At 52.4% G+C, this 5,039-nt stretch overlaps 1 pseudogene; it reads right to left on the bottom strand.

The window, feature by feature from the left end:
• Window positions 1–390: 390 nt before the first annotated feature.
• LOC136577095 (E3 ubiquitin/ISG15 ligase TRIM25-like) lies at window positions 391–2,168 on the bottom strand (annotated as a pseudogene).
• Between the last annotated feature and the right edge of the window lie 2,871 nt (window positions 2,169–5,039).

Genomic DNA, 5,039 nt, shown 5'->3' with positions numbered 1-5,039 from the left:
TAAAAGGGCCCTAAATCAGCGCTGCAGCCCTTTATTATCAGTATCAGTTAGGGTTCCAGCAGGCAGGAAAGTGATCCTACAGTAGCTATATACCATCACTATATCAGATGGGACCAACGATTGCAAAAGCGCCGTTTACATGAGACGACTGTCGGGCAATTGATGCCCAACACATTTGTCCCTGCATGTACTCGCTCCCATGCTGTTACGCAGGAGTGACTATCGTTGGCTCGCAGCTGGGCGGCTGGAAGCAGTTTCTCTCCTCGCTCTCACCGCCCTTCTCCTTTTCCTTCGTACTGACCGTCTGCTGTTTACCCTAAACGATCATCATTCAGGATTTTATGCAGCTTAAAAAAACAAAACAAAACTACTGGACCTCCAGTGCCTAGTGGTAAATATGGGCCGGGGTCTGACCAATATCTATGCTACAAGAAATAACAGTGTAATTATGGGGACTACACCGGTCTCAGCTGGTTATTGTAACAGAGGCTCCATCGTACACATAGAAGGCGACATGTAGGGGTTCGGTGAAGGAGGCGGTGAAGGTGTGTAAGTGTCTGATGGGGTCACACAGCTCATAGAAGGACAGACGCCCAGCCTCATAGTCTAAGAAGACTCCAAATGTTGGACATGTTGGCCTTAGAGAGGTCTAATGATACCGAGTTGTGTAACGCTTCACAGTTTCCATCATCCAGATCCAAACACCAAGATTTATCATTATCTCCAATACCAGACAGCTCTCCTTCCCTCTCTATACTGGGATAGGACACCCCGATGTTACATCTTCCGACCAGGTTCCATGCCACCTCCCAATGATATCTCCCTGAAGAGAGGCCACATCGGCTTAACACCTGCCAGTAAATCAGAAACCTTCTTGGTGATTCTGGTCTTTGCTGTTCTTCCTCTGAATATGTTGCTGTCTTTAGATCAGCTGATAACTCCACTAATATACATGCAGTGTCCTCATCCAACAAGATGTCTGGAACCTGGAACCCGAGCCCTGATGTGACACTGGTGACAATATCCCGCATCGATCGGTGTACGGTCAGGGAGATCAGATACTCATCCAGCTCTTTCTTCAGCTTCTCCTCTTCCTTTTCCTTCTTAGTAGACTCATGGACAGCAGCTGGTTTCTCAGCAGCCGCACTCTTATCCCTACAGGCTGCTCCTTGGTCCAATTCTTGTAGGACAGTTATTGGGTCAGTCCCGTTATCCCGTATTTTGGTATCAGACATGGGGACATCAGCTTGTCCTAAGACCAATCCTGTATGTCGATCATCATCAGAATGGATATTTCCACCACCTCCCCCCCGTGTCCTCATCATCTCCATTACTACTTACTGTAATGTCCCTTTCCTGTAGGAGTCTTATTTGGTCGGTGACATGACTCATCTGCTCCATGTGATGCATCTTCCCAGACAGCTCCTTCTCTTTTTCCAGCTCCTTGATCAGATGAGATATCTGAGACACAATCTCGTCCTCCTGTCTGGAGATCTCGCCCTGCACTTTCTTTTCTGCCATTTCCAGTTGCTCCTTCATGTCCATAAACAACTTCCTGATGTTCTCCCTCTCCTCTGAGGCTTTCTCCTGGATATTCTTCTTATGACCCTACAGATTCTGGACTCTTGTCTGAAGTTCTGCTTTTTGAGGGTTTAGTTTCCCAATATACTTCGTCAATTTCTCCATCTCAAAAGCCTCACCTAGAAGCTCCACCTGGTAGCCCCGATGCTTGCCGACCAGACAGCAAGTCACACATAGAGAAGCCGCATCCTGCGGGCAGTAATACTCCAGAACCTTCTTGTGGACGGAGCACTTCTTGTTCCCAAAGGAGCTGGTGGGATCAGTTAATATATGATCCACCGCCTTGTTGTGGGCTCCGAGATGTTTCTGACACATGGACGTCTCACACTGCAGACATGTCTTCACAGCTGAGACCGGAGACTTTATACACTAAGTACAGAAGATTCTGCCCTCCATATCAGGCGGACTAGATAAGAAACGCTCCACTATATTCGCCAGCTTCCGGTTCTTCTCCAGGGCCGGACGCTGCGGGGATTCTTCTCTGCAGTCAGGACAGGAATACACTCCAGCTGCTTCCTGTGCATCCAGCACACTTACAATACACGAGCGGCAGAAGTTGTGTCCACATCTCAGGGATACGGGATCTGTATAGAGGCTCAGGCAGATGGAGCAGTTGAGGGGGGGGAACTTCCGCCCAAAGGCCAGCTCCCTCTCAGAGTGGAGATTAAAACAATAGTGTTTGGAAAAGCTGTGGGTACTAGACCATGTCGCAGCCTTACAAATTTGCCCTTTTGGAGGCTTCAATACATTCAGCCCATGTGTCAGAACCGGCAACTCTCGGGGCCGCCGTGCCCGCACCACCGGTCCGGCCACCCGGGGTACAGGAGCGCGGCGCAGAGGTACCCCGGTTCTTGTGATCTCCCCGGGCCGCTGTAAGACTGGTCGCCGCCGGGTTGCTAGGGAGGCAGCTGGTGCTTCTAGTCACTTGACTACCAGGCTGGCTTCCCTAGTAACTGTCTGTGCAGCTAGACTGGGGGCGTGCCCCCAGCACCGCCCTGATTAGCCCTGCTGCTGTCAGGCTCCCCGCCCCAATCAGCTTCTGGGGCGGGAGCGCTGACAGCATTTAAATAGGTGTGTTTTCCTCTCAGGCCTTGCCAGTGTTAGTTTGGTCTTCCAGCTGCACCCGCGTATTCTTTGACTCCTGTTTGTGACCCCGGCTTTCCTGACCTCTGCTTTTGGACCTTGACTACGTTTTGCCTGACCCCCCTGTACTGCGCACCCTCCTGTTGCCGACCCGGATTGTCTGACCATTCTACCGTTGTTTGTCTTCAGTGTCTGTTTGTCTTCCCGTGTCCCGCTTCCCTAGTGAGGGTAGGGACCGCCGCCCAGTTGTCGCCCTGGGGGTTAGCCCAGGGGGGCAAGTAGGCAGGGACAGGGGTTGCGGGATATCTCAGGGACCCCCATATCCCGGACACTGTCCTGACAGTAACACTGGCCGAACGAAGGTCAGACCCTTGCATCCGCCCGGCAACTCTGAACCCCTCGATGGAGGCCATGGCAGCTGTAGCGAACCAGGTCCAGTTCCTTACGAACCTTGCCCAGGACCTAACAGCCCGCTTGCAGCGACAGGAACAAGCGGCAGCTGCAGGTCCCATGCAACCCGCTTCCGCTCCAGGAACAATGACAGAACCTCGAGCCACGCTTCCGGATTGTTTCTCCGGAGAGAGAGGTCAGTTTTTCGCATTTAGAGAGAGCTGCAAGCTCTACTTTGATCTCCGCCCCCACTCCTCTGGTACTGAATACCAGAAAGTGGGAATTGTAATTACCCGCCTGAGGGGAGAGCCCCAAAATTGGGCTTTCTCATTACCTGCTGGCTCTCCCGCCCGACTATCCCCTGACGCCTTTTTTTCCGCCTTGGGTCAAATTTATGACGAACCCGACCGTGCCGGCTACGCAGTCTCCAAGCTTCTGGCCCTGCGCCAGGGTTGCAAGATGGCGGAGGACTACTGTTCCCAATTCCGCCAGCACTGTACAGAATCCGGGTGGAATGATGCCGCCCTAAAAGACCTATTTTTGACCGGTCTGTCTGAGGGTCTGAAGGACCTACTCGTGGCCCACCCGGAGCCAAGAACCCTGGAGCAAGCCATGTCGCTGGCTATTCGGGCTGACCGACGTTTGAGGGCCAGATACGCCGCTCGGACCACTCCACTCCCCACGCCCACTTCTTCTACTGACCCGACTTTTCCACCTCCCACCACCGAGGCCATGGAGCTGGGAGCCCTGAACCCTAAGCAACGACGGGAAAATCGCCTGAAGAAGAACCTCTGCTTCTACTGTGGGGAGCCGGGTCACCGCATTGCTACCTGCGCCAAGAAGCCATGGCAGGGAAAACGTCCGCTCCTAGGCAGTTGTCCGGAGGACTGTCTAGGAGCCAAGGTACTCCCTGTGTTATCCAAAATGTTATTGCCTTGCACCCTAGAATTTCATGCTTTCCACCGTACTGGGCAAGCCTTTGTTGATTCTGGGGCTGCGGCAAATTTCGTTAACTTTAATTTCGTTGCTCAACTGTCCGGGGTTTTTTTACGTTTAGAGACCCCGATTCTGGTTTCAGGAGTGGACTCCACCCCATTGCAAGCAGGGGTGGTTAATCTGGTTACCCCTGAAGTAAGGTTTACTATAGGAGCCTTACACGTGGAAACCTGCACCTTTCTAGTGATGAGAGATTTGTCTGTGGACGTCGTCCTAGGCCTCCCCTGGCTCCGGGAGCACAACCCGGTAGTAAATTGGGACACGTTGGAACTGGTAAAGTGGGGTCCCCGCTGTGCCAACCACCTTTGTGCGGTGAAGATGGGAATCTCCACCTGCGAGGGGACCCCCCTACCAGAATACCTCTCCGAGTTTTCTGACGTGTTCTCCAAACAATTATCTGAAGCTCTGCCCCCTCATAGGGAATGGGACTGTAAAATAGACTTGATTCCTGGGGCCAAACTTCCTAAGGGCCGCATTTATAACGTTACGGCTCCTGAGAGAGAATCCATGAGGGACTATATCCAGGACAGCCTGGCCAAGGGGCACATCCGGCCCTCAGAATCCCCGGTGGGTGCCGGGTTTTTCTTCGTGGAGAAGAAGGATGGGGGTCTCCGGCCCTGTATTGACTATAGAGAGCTAAACAAAATCACAGTCCGAAACCAGTATGCTCTTCCACTCATTCCTGACCTCCTCAACCAGGTCGCTGGTGCCCGATGGTTTTCCAAACTTGATCTCAGGGGAGCATACAACCTCATCCGCATTCGGGAGGGGGATGAGTGGAAAACCGCCTTCAATACGCCCCTCGGGCATTTTGAATACCTAGTTATGCCTTTTGGATTGTGTAACGCCCCCGCCATTTTTCAGGGGTACATGAACTCAGTGTTTCAGGATATCATGGGGGTGTTCGTGGTTGTATATCTAGACGACATTTTGATTTTTTCCTCCGACTTGCCGAGTCACCATACTCACGTTCAGACTGTACTAGCTCG

This window comes from Eleutherodactylus coqui, chromosome 8 (assembly GCF_035609145.1).
Source record: "Eleutherodactylus coqui strain aEleCoq1 chromosome 8, aEleCoq1.hap1, whole genome shotgun sequence".
Classification (NCBI taxonomy): domain Eukaryota; kingdom Metazoa; phylum Chordata; class Amphibia; order Anura; family Eleutherodactylidae; genus Eleutherodactylus; species Eleutherodactylus coqui.
This window is presented reverse-complemented; position numbering and strand designations above follow the sequence as displayed.